We start from the raw sequence: 16,073 nt of genomic DNA, 5'->3' as shown, positions 1-16,073 counted from the left end.
CCTGTGGTGGTACAGTGGATAAAGCATCGACCTGGAATGCTGAGGTTGCTGGTTCAAAACCCCGGGCTTGCCTGGTCAAGGCATGTATGGGACTTGATGCTTCCTGCTCCTCCCCCTTCTCTCTCTCTCTCTCTCTCTCCTCTCTAAAACAAATTTTAAAAATAGATTCAGCTCTGGTGGGGTAGCTCAGTTGTTTAGAACATTGTTCTGATAAACTAAGGTTGTAGGTTTAATCTCTTGTCAGGGCACATACAAGAATCCACCAATGTGCATAAATAAGTGGAACAGCAAATTGATTTTCTCTCTTCTCTCTCTAAAATCAATATATAAAAATTTAAAAATATGAGTGCTCGCTTCGGCAGCACATATACTAAAATTGGAACAATACAGAAAAGATTAGCATGGCCCCTGCGCAAGGATGACATGCAAATTCGTGAAGCGTTCCATATTTTTTCATATAAATGCAAACAAGATAAAATATTAAAAAACATATTTTCTAAAAAAAAAATTAAAAATATGAGAAAAATGCATACTCTTTTTTTTTGAGACAGAGAGAGAAACAGAGAGAGAGAAAGGGACAGACAGTAAGGAAGAGAGATGCGAAGCATCAATTCTTTGTTGCAGCTCGTTAGTCTCTTTAATTGTTCATTAATTGCATTCTCATATGTGCCTTGATCAGAGGACTATAGTAGAGCAAATGATTCCTTGCTCAAGCCAGTGACCTTGGGCTTCAAGCCAGTGACCTTTGGGCTCAAGCCAGCAACAAATCATGTCTATGATCCCAAGCTCAAGCCATGGACCTCATGCTCAAGCCAGATGAGCCTGTGCTCAAGCCAGCAACCTCGGGGTTTCGAACCTGGGTCCTCCGTGTCCCAGTCTGACACTCTATCCACTATGCCACTGCTTGGTCAGGCAAAAAATGCTTACTCTTAAAAATAGACTCAGCTGCCCTGGCCAGATAGCCCAATTGGTTAGAGCATTGTTCCAAAAAACAGAGGTTGTTGGTTGAATCCCTGGTCAGGGCACATACAGGAACAGATCGATGTTCCTGTTTCTTTCTTTCTTTCTTTCTTTCTTTCTTTCTTTCTTTCTTTCTTTCTTTCTTTCTTTCTTTCTTTCTTTCTTTCTTTCTTTCTTTCTTTCTTCTTTCTTTCTTTCTTTCTTTCTTTCTTTCTTCTTTCTTTCTCTTTCTTTCTTTCTTTCTTTCTCTCTCTCTCTTCCTCATTCTCTCTCTCTCTTTCTCTCTCTCCCCCCTCCCTTCCTCTCTCACTAAAAGAAATTAAAAATAAAATTACAATAGAACCTTAGGACCCTGGCTGGATAGCTCGGTTGTTTACAGCATTGTCCTACAGAACAGAGGTTGCTGGTTCGATCCCCAGTTAGAGTACATACAGAAACAGATCGATGTTCCTGTCTCTCTCTCTATTCCTCTCTCTCTAAAATAAATAAAATAAATATTAAAAAAAATTAAACCTTAGGTTTATATACATAGTGGGCATATATATCAATATATGTTCATATATAAAAAAATTTAAAATATATTCAGCTAGTAAAATTACTCTTTTTTTTTTTTTTTTTCTGAAGCTGGAAACGGGGAGAGACAGTGCGCCCGACCGGGATCCACCCGGCATGCCCACCAGGGGCTACGCTCTGCCCACCAGGGGGCGATGCTCTGCCCCTCCGGGGCATCGCTCTGCAGCGACCAGAGCCACTCTAGCGCCTGGGGCAGAGGCCAAGGAGCCATCCCCAGCGCCCAGGCCATCTTTGCTCCAATGGAGCCTTGGCTGCAGGAGGGGAAGAGAGAGACAGAGAGGAAGGAGGGGGGAGGGGGGAGAAGCAGATGGGCGCTTCTCCTGTGTGCCCTGGCCGGGAATCAAACCCGGGTCCCCCGCACACCGGCCAGGGCCAGTAAAATTACTCTTAATTTCCTCTTGGTCGCCTGACCAGGTGGTGACGCAGTGGATAGAGCATTGGACTGGGATGCCGAGGACCCAGGTTCGAGAACCCGAGGTCGCCAGCTTGAGTGCAGGCTCGTCTGGCTTAAGTAAAAAGTTCACCAGCTTGGACTCAAGGTCACTGGCTCAAGCAAGGGGTTACTCGGTCTGCTGAAGGCCCGCGGTCAAGGCACATATGAGAAAGCAATCAATGAACAACTAAGGTCTCACAACGAGAAACTGATGATTGATGCTTCTCATCTCTCTCCGTTCCTGTCTGTCTGTCCCTGTCTATCCCTCTCTCTGACTCTCTTTCTCTGTTCCTGTAAAGAAAAAAAACTTTCCTCTTGTTTGAGTAAAATTACTTTTTTTATTTTTTTCAAATTATAAGGAAAATATTTAGAAAGTTACAGAGGTAGTAAAAGTGAAGTCATAGAAAAAATGGGTTCAGGAAACAAGTTACTGAGGCAAAAGATGGGCCTTTAGAGTTTGGGAGAGAGAAGGGCAAAGGTAACTGCCTGGGGAAGAAGAGGGGAACTGGAAGCATGAACACACTCCAGAGAGGAAGAGCACCTCCTTCTATTTATTTATTTATTTATTTATTTATTTATTTATAGAAACTGTTTATTTATTTTTATTTTATTTTTTACAGAGACAGAGAGAGATAGACAGGAACGAAGAGATGAGAAGTGTCAATCACTAGTTTTTCGTTGCGCATTGTGACACCTTAGCTGTTCATCTACTGCCCTCTCATATGTGCCTTGACCGCGGGCCTTCAGCAGACTGAGTAACCCCTTGCTTGAGCCAGAGACCCTGGATCCAAGCTGGTAAGCTTTTTTGCTCAAACCAGATGAGCCCGCGCTCAAGCTAGCGACCTCGGGTTCTCGAACCTGGGTCCTCGGCATCGCAGTCCGAAGCTCTATCAACTGCGCCACCGCCTGGTCAGGCACCTCCGTTTATTTTTATTTTTTGTAAAATTACTCTTAATTCCCTATTTATTTATTTATTTATTTATTTATGTATTTTACAGGGACAGAGAGAGAGTCAGAGAGGGGGATAAATAGGGACAGACAGGAACAGAGAGAGATGAGAAGCATCAATCATCAGTTTTTCGTTGCAACACCTTAGTTGTTCATTGATTGCTTTCTCATATGTGCCTTGACCGTGGGCCTTCAGCAGACCAAGTAACCCCTTGCTCGAGCCAGCGACCTTGGGTCCAAGCTGGTGAGCTTTTTGCTCAAGGCAGATGAGCCCATGCTCAAGCTGGAGACCTCGGGGTCTCGAACCTGGGTCCTCCGCATCCCAGTCCAATGCTCTATCCACTGCGCTATCGCCTGGTCATGCTTAATTCCCTCTTGGTTGCTTTATTAAGTGTCATGAAGCTGGCAAACAAAACAAACAAAAAACAAAATAGAACTAGCCTGATCAGGCGGTGGCGCAGTGGATAGAGCATCAGCCTGGGATCAGAGGACCTAGGTTCGAAACCTCAAGGTTGCTGGCTTAAGCGCAGGCTCACCCTGAGGTCACCAGCTTGAGTGCGGGGTCGCTGGCTTGAGTGTGGGATTGTAGACATGATCCCATGGTCACTGGCTTAAAAGCCCAAGGGTTGCTGTCTTGAAGCCCAAGGTCTCTGATTGAGCCCAGTGTTGCTGGCTTAAGCAAGGGGTTACTCGGTCTTTTGTAGCCCCCTGGTCAAGGCACATTTGAGAAAGCAATCAATGAACAACTAAGGTGCTGCAACAAAGAACGGATGCTTTTCATCTCTCTGTCTTCCTGTCTGTCTGTCCCTCTCTCTGTCTCTGTCTCTCTCACTAAATAATAATAATAATAATAATCAGTGCCTCACTCAGCTCAGTCAGCAGCAAAAGTCATCCTGAAACTGAGAACTTGGAGAAGTTCTGGAAGAGGCTGCTCTCCCTCCTGGAAACACGCTCATGCCTTCCTTCCCTCTCAGGCCAGCATCTTCTAAACTAAGGGTTCCCACAAGACTTGCAGTGAGGGGAACAATGGACAGCAGCAGCTCATCCCTGGGGCTCACCCCCTGAACCTGTCTCCATGTCTCCAAGGCCTCTTTTCCCTGACTCTCCAGTGAGACAGCAGCCCCATCTAGACTCATTTCTTTCCTATAACGTTTCTAGAGAGCCAAAGCAGCCCTACCTAGGCTCTCTCCTGTTGCTTCTTCTATCCTAAACCTTTCTTTGTTTCACTGTCCACAGCTTTAATAAATGTACTCTTAGCCCTGGCTGGGTATCTCAGTCGGTTGCAGCATCGTCCAGATGCACCAAGGTTGCTGGTTTGATCCCTGGTCAGTGTACATACAGAAATCAACTGATGTGACTGACCTGTGGTGGCGCAGTGGATAAAGCGTCGACCTGGAAATGCTAAGGTCGCCGGTTCGAAACCCTGGGCTTGCCTGGTCAAGGCATATATGGGAGTTGATGCTTCCTGCTCCTCCCCCCTTCTCTCTCTCTGTCTCTCTCTCTCTTCTCTCTCTCTCTCCTTTCTAAAAATGAATAAATAAAATTAAAAAAAAAAAAAAAAAGAAATCAACTGATGAGTGCATGGACAGGCAGAATAACAAATTGATGGTTCTCTCTCTCTCTCTCTCTCTCTCTCTCTGTCTTTCTTCCTCTCTAAAATAAATAAATGTACTCTGAAAATAAAAAAGAGAAAGAGAGAAAGAAGTTCTGGGAGGTTCTTTATCTCCTGTTTTGCTTTAGATACAGGGAACCCCAAGCAAGAGCCTGGTGTTGTTCTAGGAGGGTAAGAGGTGTGGAAAAAGAAAAGCTGGACCTGATTGGTGGTGGTGCAGTGAACTGAGCATAGGTCCAGGGCACTGAGGACCCGGGTTCAAAACCCTGAGGTCACCAGCTAGAACACAGGCTCATGGGGTTGCTGGCTTGAGCACAGGCATGCCAGCTTGAGTGCAGGGTCCCCATCTTGAGCATGGGACAATCAACATGACCCCATGGTCACTAGCTTGAGCCCAAGGTCGCTGGCCTGAACAAAGGGTCACTAGCTCGGCTTGAGCTGCACATACCCCCATCCCCGTCAAGCCACATGTGAGAAGCAATCAATAAATAACTGAAGTGAAACAACTACGAGTTGATGCTTCCTATCTCTCTCCTCCCCTGGCTTCTTGTCTCTCTCTAAAAATAATAATAAAAATAAGCTGGAAAGAAATAATCCTTTCTTCCCATGTGCTAGATTGGAGCTTAGATCTAGGGGTTTGTCAGAGATGACTGCTGGTGGTTGCCCTTTGTCCCAGCTTGATAGGACCTGCCTGGCGGTTGCAATTGTTTCGGGTAGTTAGCAGTGGATGGCTGAAGCTGGAAAGAGTCACAAAGAAAGGGTAAGGGAAAGAGTAGAGGCAATGAAATACTACAAGAAAGTTGAAGTATAAGTAAATAATTTTGAGTAAGCAGAAACTTACTTGTTGAGAAAGTTGTCAGAGGAAGATTAAGATAACACAAAAAGGCAGATACAGAGTAGATGAACAGCAGTACTAGTAGAAAAGTGCAGTTAAAGGTGCACAAACCAATATAGCTAAGTTGCTTTGAATCAGTGCCTGTCTCCATAAAACTAAGTCATATTACAGTACCTATTTCTAGATGCCATGGTCCCTGCTTCCCTTAATGCAAGATAGTTTCATCTTGACCAGCCTATGAAGCTTCTCCTAACCCTCCCTGACACTTGCCCCTCTGTGTTCAGACTTTGGACCTGCTGTTTTCCTCATCACGCTGTGAGAATTCACCTGTCACTTGTTTGTCTCTACTCCATGAACAGGCATCCTGTCTGATTATTTTCTGTGGCCCCGGCACCCTTCATGGGCTTTATTCTGGGAGGTGCTCAGAGGATGCCTTACATTGAACGGATGCCAACCCTGCAGACAGTGCCCAATGTGTGCTCAAGTACTCTTAAACTCTCTATGCCTTCGGCCCCATGAGAAATTGCACATAAACAATGAACTCAGATGCAGTGGGGTCTTTGGGGGCTTTGCCAATGTCCATCAGTCTCCAAAAGATGGCTGCATGCTACTTTCATAATAAAGATACTGAGGCTCCTGCAGGAAATGTATGGCCCTGTATCACAAAATATATCAGAAAAAGGAGCTGGACGACAGCTCTGCTCTCCAGACTTTCAACCACAGGCTCTGTGCACAAACCTGTGGTGAATGAGGTTGATTTTTTGTGTGTTTCTGTGGGGACTTTTTGAGAATCAGAGGCAATGGAATCAGACCTTAGTTTTGCCACTTACCAGTAATGTGATTCTGAGCATACTGCTTACTTTATCTCAGTCTTCTCATCTCCCAAATGGAGATGACAGTGATACCCACCTCACAAGATCCTTGGGAAGAATCAGGAAAAAGAAAATAGGGGCCTGACCAGGTGGTGGCGCAGTGGATAGAGCGTCGGACTGGGATGCGGAAGGACCCAGGTTCGAGACCCTGAGCTCGCCAGTTTGAGTGCGGGCTCATCTGGCTTGAGCAAAGAGCTCACCAGCCTGGACCCAAGGTCCCTGGCTCCAGCAGGGGGTTACTCGGTCTGCTGAAGGCCCGTGGTCAAGGCACATGTGAGAAAGCAATCAGTGAACAACTAAGAAGTCGCAATGCGCACCGAGAAACTGATGATTGATGCTTCTCATCTCACTCCGTTCCTGTCTGTCTGTCCCTGTCTATCTCTGCCTCTGTAAAAAAAAAAAAAAAAAAAAAAAAAAAAAAAAAAAAAGAAAATAGGGGAAGCTACTGCATGATGCCAGGATTTCATCCTTGCTTCCACTTCCTTATGTCCTCCCATCCATCTGGCTTTTTTTTTTTTTTTCCGAAGTTAGAAGCTGGGAGGCAGTTAGACAGACTCCCGCATGCGCCCGACCGGGATCTACCTGGCATGCCCACCAGGGGGCGATGCTCTGCCCATCTGGGGCGTTGCTCCGTTGCCGCTGGAACCATTCTAGCGCCTGAGGCGAAGGCCATGGAGCCGTCCTCAGCCCCTGACCCAACTTTGCTCCAATGGAGCCTTGGCTGAGAGAGGGGAAGAAAGAGATAGAGAGGAAGGAGAGGGAGAAGGGTGGAGAAGCAGGTGGGTGCTTCTCCTGTGTGTCCTGGCCTGGAATTGAACCCGGGTCTTCCATATGCTAGGCTGACGCTTTACAGCTGAGCCAAGCAGCCAGGGCCCATCTGGCTCTTTTTAAAAGCTCTTCCACACACTGTTCTTGGCCATCTCAAACCAGGCAACAATCTTCTTTCTTTTCTCTGACCTCCTGTAGCTTGTGAGCCAGGCCCTTACATAGATCTCACATGCCCTGGAATCACAGGCCATCTTTGGCTTGAACCAGACCCTCAGCCTTCATGGTTCAGGGGTTGTGCCTTAGAGTTCTTGCTTTTTCTTGCAGACCACCTGCCTGGGACACTATCAGCACCAGAAGGGAGAAGCGCAGATTTGGATTTGTCAGAGCCTGGGCTCCACCACTACCTGTAGAGTAGTCCTGGGCCCTGAGCCCCACTCTGCTCTTGGTGTCTCAACTTCCTTATCAGTAAAATGGGCTTAAAATGCCTTATTTTTCATGACTGTTGTGCAGATGAAATAAGATAGTAGAGGTGAAAAATTCTAACCTAGAGTCTGGCTCATATATTTTAGGAACTCAACAAATGTCAGACTCCTTCACCGCTGGCTTTGCAAAGGTCTTTTCTTACTTGTCCTCCCCAGTGAGGCAGGCACCCAGGGGCATGTGTGCTCACTCACATACCTGTGCAGAAATATTGAGTCAGAAACAGAGACTTTCCAATCAACATCTCTGTTAGTCTGTTCACTAGTTCTCAGTTCTTGTTCTCTGGGTCAGTTGGAACCCAGAGACTTGAGCCATGGTCTCTCCAGTCTCTAGGCAGAGTCCTTTAGGTCTCTGTTGGATGGGAAAAATCTCCAGGGAGCCTGGCTGTCCCTCCCTACTCAAATCCTTCCCGCCATCAGCCAGGCCCTTACCTCCCCACCCTTCCCTGCTAGGACAACCTGTGTGCTCTACAGCTGCTGTGGAAGAGATAGGCGGCCTGGATTATCAGGCCAGACAAGGCTCCTTGTGACAGTTCCCTGCCCCCACACCATGTTAGGCAAAGGTTTTAGGGCCTTTAACCCCCTCTGTGCTGGGCCCTGAGGCCAGGGACTGGAAATAGCAGAGAAGGGAGGTAGGGCCTGTGTCCCTCATGCCTAAGGTTGGAGCCATGAGCAAAAGGAAGTGAGGAGCAGCATTATGTACGACCTCCAAGAGTCCAGCCTGCACACTGGGCCCTCTTATGCCCATCCTAGGTTTATAGCAGCCTGGGAACTGGGGGTTGGGAGGGTGAGCAGGCCTTTAAGGGCTTAGACAAAAGGCTCTATACTACTCAGTCTCCCTTCCTGATGCTGGTGTCAGGCTCTAGCGATAGAGGCCTGGTTCTCTCCACTCTGAGTCCATTGGCTGTATCACCCCTTCCCTCTGCCCCCAAATTATTGTCCCTTTTTCCTCTCCAGCATCCTTCAGGCCTCTTTCAGCAAGGCCCCTGCCTGTTTTCTTGCTGACTGCCTTTCCCAGGCCCCCCTGGTCTTTTCCGATAGTTAGCCATTGTCCCTAACATTAAGGCTAACCAGGAGCATCTCCTAGTTAGGCCCCACACAGCCAATTGGGCCTCCCTTTCTTTCTCTTTTTTCCTTTGGGGCCTCCTTTTCTTTAAGGTCAACAGGAAGTAGTAAAAAGAGCAGGAACCTCAGAGTCTGGGAATCTGGCTTCCAGTCCTGGTTCTGGCTTAGACCCTGTGTGACCCTGGGCAAGTTCCTCTACCTCCATGCTTCTCAGTTTCCTCATTTTATAAAATAGAGGGCAGTAGCTCTTTTCACAGGGTTGACTCATTGAATGAGTACAGCATATATATCATTTTAGTAATGAGTTGGAAAATAAAATTTAAAATAAAAAAAAAGAAATGCCTCAAAGAAAAAGAAAAAAGAAATGCCTGTAAGAGGGATTTATAAGCTAGCTACCATAAGCTGTTATTTAGTCATTATAATATCCCCAACTATACACAGCCCCATGCTCACTCCTTGAACTTCTTCTCTTTATTACCTTCATTCATTCCTTGGTTGATCTCATCTTGTCCCGTGGCTTTAAATATTACCTACACACTGGGAACTACCTCATCCATGTGTCTAGGCCAAGCCTCTCCCTTCTCCTAATTTGTAGAGTGAATCTCATACTTGCCAATTTCTCTAATAGGCACCTTAGACTTAATATGTCCGCCTGCCCAGGCAGTGGCGCAGTGGATAGAGCATCAGCCTGGGATGCTAAGGACCCAGGTTCGAAACCCCAAAGTCACTGGTTTGAGCGCAAAGTCACCCGCTTGAGTGCAGGATCATAGACATGACCCCACGGTCTCTGGCTTGAGCAAGGGGTCACTGGCTGGGGCTGGAGCTCCCCACCCCCAGATCAAGGCACATGTGAGAAAGCAATCAATGAGCACCTAAGGTACCTCAATTATGAGTTGAAATTTCTTTCTTTCTTTTTTTTTTTGTATTTTTCTGAAGCTGGAAACGGGGAGAGACAGTCAGACAGATTCCCGCATGCGCCCGACCGGGATCCACCCGGCACGCCCACCAGGGGCGATGCTCTGCCCACCAGGGGGCGATGCTCTGCCCCTCCGGGGCATCAGCTCTGCCGCGACCAGAGCCACTCTAGCACCTGGGGCAGAGGCCAAGGAGCCATCCCCAGCGCCCGGGCCATCTTTTGCTCCAATGGAGCCTTGGCTGTGGGAGGGGAAGAGAGAGACAGAGAGGAAGGAGGGGGTGGGGGGAGGAGAAGCAAATGGGTGCTTCTCCTATGTGCCCTGGCCAGGAATCGAACCCGGGTCCCCCGCACGCCAGGCTGACGTTCTACCGCTGAGCCAACCAGCCAGGGCCATGAGTTGAAATTTCTTATCTCTCTTCCTTCCTATCTGTCCCTGTTTCTCTCTCTAAAAAAAAAAAATGTCCAAAACTGAGATCCTAATCTAACCTCTGCTCCTCCAACTGTTTTTCTTATGTGTGTATATAGCAACTCCATTTTCTTTTATTGATTTTTAGAGAGTCAGAGAGAAAAAGGGAAGGAGGGAGGGAATGAGGGAAGGAGATAGAGAAGCATTCATTTGTTGTTCCACTAAGGTGTGCATTCATTGGTTCCTTCCTGTATTTGCCCTGACTAACCATTGAACCTGTGATCTTGGCGCACTGGGATGACACTATGCACTGAGGCATCTGACAAGGGCTAATTTTATTAAATCTTTTTTTAAAATTTTTATTTATTAGGCCCTGGCCGGTTGGCTCAGCGGTAGAGCGTCAGCCTAGCGAGCGGAGGACCCGGGTTCGATTCCCGGCCAGGGCACACAGGAGAAGCGCCCATTTGCTTCTCCACCCCTCCGCCGCGCTTTCCTCTCTGTCTCTCTCTTCCCCTCCCGCAGCCAAGGCTCCATTGGAGCAAAGATGGCCCGGGCGCTGGGGATGGCTCTGTGGCCTCTGCCCCAGGCGCTAGAGTGGCTCTGGTCGCAACATGGCGACGCCCAGGATGGGCAGATTATCGCCCCCTGGTGGGCAGAGCTTCGCCCCTGGTGGGCGTGCCGGGTGGATCCCGGTCGGGCGCATGCAGGAGTCTGTCTGACTGTCTCTCCCCATTTCCAGCTTCAGAAAAAATGAAAAAAAAAAAAAAAAAAAAAAAAAAAAAAAAAATTTTATTTATTGATTTGAGAGAGAGAGAGAGAGAGAGGGAGAGAGACAGGAAAATTGATCTGTTTCTGTATGTGCCCTGACCTGAGATTGAACCAACAACCTCTGCTTCAGGACGATACTCTAATCAACCGAGCTATTCAGCTAGGACAGGTTTTCAATTACAGTTTACATTCAATATTATTAGTATCAGGTATACACCATAATGGTTAGATAAACATGTACTTTACAATTTGTTCCCCCAATATTTCCAGTCGAGGCACCATACCTAGTTATTACAGTATTATTAACTATATTCTCTATGCTGTACTTGACATCCCTGTGACTATTTGTCAATACCAATTTGTACTTCTTAACCCATTGACTCTTTTCACCCAGTCCCCTAACCCCCCATTCCCTCTGGCAACCATCAGTCAAGATGTTCTCTGTATCTATGAATTTGTTCCAATTTTGTTTGTTCATTTATTTTGTTTTTTAGATTCCACATATAAGTGAAATCATATGATATTTGTCTTTCTCTGACTGACTGATTTTACTTAGCATAATACCCTCTAGATACATTGATGATGTTGCAAACAGCAAAAAACATTTTTCTTTTTTTTTTTTTTATAAATTTTTCTTTTTTTTTTTTACAGGGACAGAGAGAGTCAGAGAGAGGGATAGATAGGAACAGACAGGAACGGAGAGAGATGAGAAGCATCAATCATTGGTTTTTTGTTGCAACACCTCAGTTCATTGATTGCTTTCTCATATGTGCCTTGACCGTGGGGCTACAGCAGATCAAGCAACCCCTTGCTTAAGCGAGTGACCTTGGGTTTAAGCTGGTGAGCTTTTGCTCAAACCAGATGAGCCCGCGCTCAAGCTGGCGACCTCGGGGGTCTCGAACCTGGGTCCTCCGCATCCCAGTCCGATACTCTATCCACTGTGCCACTGCCTAGTCAGATGCAAAAAAGATTTTTTTAAGTTTTTATTTATTGATTTTACAGAAAGAGGAGGGTGGGAGGGTGATGAGCAGTATCAACTCAGTTGATTCACTTGACTTGTTCACTGTTTGTCATAAGTGCTTTGACTGGGCAAGCACAGAGTTTTGAACCAGTGACCTTAGCAACACAGATCAATGCTCTATCCACTCTACCACCACAGGCCAAGCAGATTTAATTTTTTTTCACAGCCAAGTAATATTCCATGAGAAAATTTATTTATTTATTTATTTATTTAATTGATTTGGGGAGGGAGACAGAGAGAGAAAGAGAGAAAGTGGGTGGAGAAGCAGAAGCATCAACTCATAGTACTGTAGTTGCTTCATGTATGTGTCTTGACCAGGCGAGCCCAGGGTTTCGAACCAGCGATCTCAGCATTCCAGGTAAATGCTTTATTCATTGCACCACCAGAGGTCAAGAGGCATTTTATTTATTTATTTTATATTTTTTTATATTTTTCTGAAGTTGGAAACGGGGAGGCAGTCAGACAGACTCCTGCATGCGCCTGACCGGGATCCACCCGGCACACCCACCACGGGGCGATGCTCTGTTGCAACCAGAGCCCTTCTAGCGCCTGAGGCAGAGGTCATGGAGCCATCCTCAGTGCCCGGGCCAACTTTGCTCCAATGGAGCCTTGGCTGCAGGAGGTGAAGAGAGAGACAGAGAGGAAGGAGAGGGGGAGGGGTGAGAAGCAGATGGGCGCTTCTCCTGTGTGCCCTGGCCGGGAATTGAACCCAGGACTCCTGCATGACAGGCTGACGCTCTACCACTGAGCCAACTGGCCAGGGCCGAGGCATTTTAATTTTGATTAACTTGTTATTGAAGTACAACATACATTCAAAAAGTACATGATTTGTAAGTGAATTATCACAAAATGAACACACTCTTGTAATAACCACCCAGATCAAGAAAGTCCTTTACCAGTACATTCCCAGAGAGTCCCAGGAGCGTCCTGTGACCTCTCTCTTTATCCTTTCTCTGTCACAACCCTCTTCCTCTCTGAAGGTGACTTTCTGACCTGACTACTAATGCCATATATTATCTTTGCCTGTTTTTTTTGAACTTTACATAATGGACTGATACACAATGTATTCTTTTCATTTTATTTTATTTTATTTATTTTATTCTGAAATGAGAAGCGGGGAGGCAGAGAGACAGACTCCCGCATGTGCCTGACCAAAACCCACCCAGCATGCCCACTAGGGGGCGATGCTCTTCTCATCCAGGGTGTTGCAACCAGAGCCATTCTAGCACTTGAGGCAGAGGCCATGGAGCCATCCTCAGCACCCAGGCCAACTTTGCTCCAATGCAGGGGTCCCCAAACTTTTTACACAGGGGGCCAGTTCACTGTCCCTCAGACCGTTGGAGGGCCAGACTATAAAAAAAACTATGAACAAATCCCTATGCACACTGCACATATCTTATTTTAAAGTAAAAAAACAAAACAGGAACAAATACAATATTTACAATAAAGAAAAGTAAATTTAAATCAACAAACTGACCAGTATTTCAATGGGAACTATGGGCCTGTTTTTGGCTAATGAGATGGTCAATGTGCTCCTCTCACTGACCACCAATGAAAGAGGTGCTCCTTCTGGAAGTGCGGTGGGGGCCAGATAAATGGCCTCAGGGGGCCGTAGTTTGGGGACCCCTGCTCCAATGGAACCTTGACTGTGGGAGGGAAAGAGAGAGACAGAGAGGAAGGAGAAGGGTAGAGATGGAGAAGCAGATGGGCGCTTCTCCTGTGTGCCCTGGTTGGGAATCAAACCTGGGACTTCCACATGCCGGGCCGATGCTCTACTGCTGAGCTAGCTGGCCAGGGCATGATGTATTCTCTCTCTCTTTTTTTTTTTTTCTGAAGCCGGAAACGGGGAGAGACAGTCAGACAGACTCCCGCATGTGCCCGACCGGGATCTACCCGGCATGCCCACCAGGGGGTGACGCTCTGCCCACCAAGGGGTGATGCTCTGCCCCTCCAGGGAATCGCTCTGTTGCAACCAGAGCCACTCTAGAGCCTGGGGCAGAGGCCAAGGAGCCATCCCCAGCGCCCGGGCCATCTTTGCTCCAATGGAGCCTCGGCTGCGGGAGGGGAAGAGAGAGACAGAGAGGAAGGAGAGGGGGAGGGGTGGAGAAGCAGATGGGCGCTTCTCCTGTGTGCCCTGGCCGGGAATCAAACCCGGGACTTCTGCACGCCAGGCCAACGCTCTACCACTGAGCCAACCGGCCAGGGCCTATGATGTATTCTTTTATGCTGGCTTCTTTGTCTCAACATTGTGAGTCATTCAGGTTGTTGCGTATTATCAGTTATTTGTTTATTTCCATTTATGTGTATTACTTTTTTTAAAGTTTTATTTTTGGCCTGACCAGGCGGTGGTGTGGTGGATAGAGCATTGGCCTGGGACACAGAGGACCCAGGTTCAAAACCCTGAGGTCGCCAGCTTGAGCGTGGGCTCACCAGCTTGAGTGCAGCGTTGCTGGCTTGAGTGTGGGATCATAGACATGACCCCATATTCACTGGCTTGAGCCCAGAGGTTGCTGGCTTGAAGCCCAAAATCTCTGGCTTGAACCCAAGGTTGCTAACTTGAGTAAGGGGTCACTGGCTCAGCTGGAGCCCCTTCCCTATCAAGGAACATACAAGAAAGCAGTCAATGCACAACTAAGGTGCTGCACGAAGATTTGCTGCTTATCTCTCCCCCTTCCTATCTGTCTGTCCCTGTCTGTCTCTCTCTTTGTCTCTCACTCTAAAAAAAATATTCTATTTATTGATTTTAGAGAGAGAAAAGAGAGAGAAAGACAGGGGAATGGCAAGGAGCGGTAAGCATCAACTCATAGGTAGTTGCTTCTCTCATGTGCCTTGACTGGGCAAACCCAGGGTTTTGAACTACCAACCTTAGCATTCCAGGTCAACACTTTATCCACTGCGCCACCACAGGTTATGCACTGTGTAGTATTTAATTTCCTAAATATATCCAATACTACACTTTATTTATTCTACTATTGATAAACATTTGAGTTCTTTGAATTGGGAAACCATTATTCATAATACAGCTATGAGTATTTTTTTATATACATGTATGTATAATTCTGCTGGAAGTAGAATAGTTGAATCAAAGCCTGTGCTGCCTGACCAGGTGGTGGCGCAGTGGATAGAGCGTTGGACTGGGATGCAGAGTACCCAGGTTAGAGACCCCGAGGTCACCAGCTTGAGCACAGGCCCATCTGGTTTGAGCAAAGCTCACCAGCTTGGACCCAAGGTTGCTGGCTTGAGCAAAGGGTTACTCGGTCTGCTGTAGCCCCACGGTCAAGGCACGTATGAGAAATCAATCAATGAACAACTAAGGTGTCGCAAGGAGAAACTAATGATTGATGCTTCTCATCTCTCTCTGTCCTGTCTGTCCCTCTGTATCCCTCTCTCTGACTCTAAAAAAAAAGCAAAAAAAGACTGTGCTTATGTTCAGCTGTATTATATTCTGTCAAATTGATTTTTTTAAAATTTAAACAAATTTTTTTAATTTATTTTTTTACAGAGACAGAGAGAGAGTCAGAGAGAGGGATAGACTTTGCCTACTTAAAAAATTTTTTTTATTTATTCATTTTTAGAGAGGAGAGAGAGACAGAGAGAGAGAAGGGGGGAGGAGCTGGAAGCATCAACTCCCATATGTACCTTGACCAGGCAAGCCCAGGGCTTTTGAACCGGCAACCTCAGCATTTCCAGGTTGACGCTTTACCCACTGCACCACCACAGGTCAGGCTACTTTTTTGTTGTTGTTGTATTTTTCTGAATTTGGAAACGGGGAGGCAGTCAGACAGACTACCGCATGCACCCGACCGGGATCCACCCGGCATGCCCACCAGGGGGCCAACCGGCCAGGGCCCTGTATATGTATTTAATATTTTTTGTTTCATTTCCCTCATGAGTGTAAGTTATGAATTTATTCTCTTCACAAGTTTCCCTAGTATCTAGGACAATGCTTGGCACATAGCAAGCATTAGATAAATTTATAAAATGAATAAGAATATTGAAGGCCAGAAAGATTAAGTTACTTGTCCAAGATTACATAGGTAATAAACAACAGAGCTAAAATTTAAACCCAAGCAGTCTGACTCTACAGTTCATGCTCTTATTATTTTTTAAGATTTTATTTATTGATTTTAGAGAAAGGAGGGAGAGAGAAAAGGGGTAGGGAGCAGGAAGCATCAACTGGTAGTAGTTGCTTTTTTTTTTTTTTTTTTAAGATTTTATTTATTCATTATAGAGAGGGGAGAAAGAGAGAAAGAGAGAGAGAGAGAGAGAGAGAAAAGCAGGAAGCATCAACTCCCATATGTGCCTTGACCAGGCAAGCCCAGGGTTTTGAACCGGCGACCTCAGCATTTCCAGGATGACGCTTTATCCACTGCGCCACCACAGGTCAGGCTAGTAGTTGCTTCTTGTATGAGGCTTG

General features: G+C 46.5%; 2 non-coding genes across 2 annotated transcripts; one reads left to right on the top strand and one right to left on the bottom strand.

Annotated features, from left to right (window-relative positions):
- The first annotated feature begins 346 nt into the window (after window positions 1-346).
- LOC136327857 (U6 spliceosomal RNA) lies at window positions 347-453 on the top strand. The gene has a single exon (XR_010729918.1). It is a non-coding gene; the product is annotated as a U6 spliceosomal RNA (small nuclear RNA).
- An 11,891-nt stretch (window positions 454-12,344) lies between these two features.
- On the bottom strand, window positions 12,345-12,420 carry TRNAD-GUC (transfer RNA aspartic acid (anticodon GUC)). Its single transcript has one exon. It is a non-coding gene; the product is annotated as a tRNA-Asp (tRNA).
- Between the last annotated feature and the right edge of the window lie 3,653 nt (window positions 12,421-16,073).

The sequence above is a fragment of the Saccopteryx bilineata genome, chromosome 2 (assembly GCF_036850765.1).
Source record: "Saccopteryx bilineata isolate mSacBil1 chromosome 2, mSacBil1_pri_phased_curated, whole genome shotgun sequence".
NCBI classification, from domain to species: domain Eukaryota; kingdom Metazoa; phylum Chordata; class Mammalia; order Chiroptera; family Emballonuridae; genus Saccopteryx; species Saccopteryx bilineata.
The sequence above is the reverse complement of the archived record's forward strand: the minus strand, read 5'-3'. Positions and strand labels throughout refer to the sequence as shown.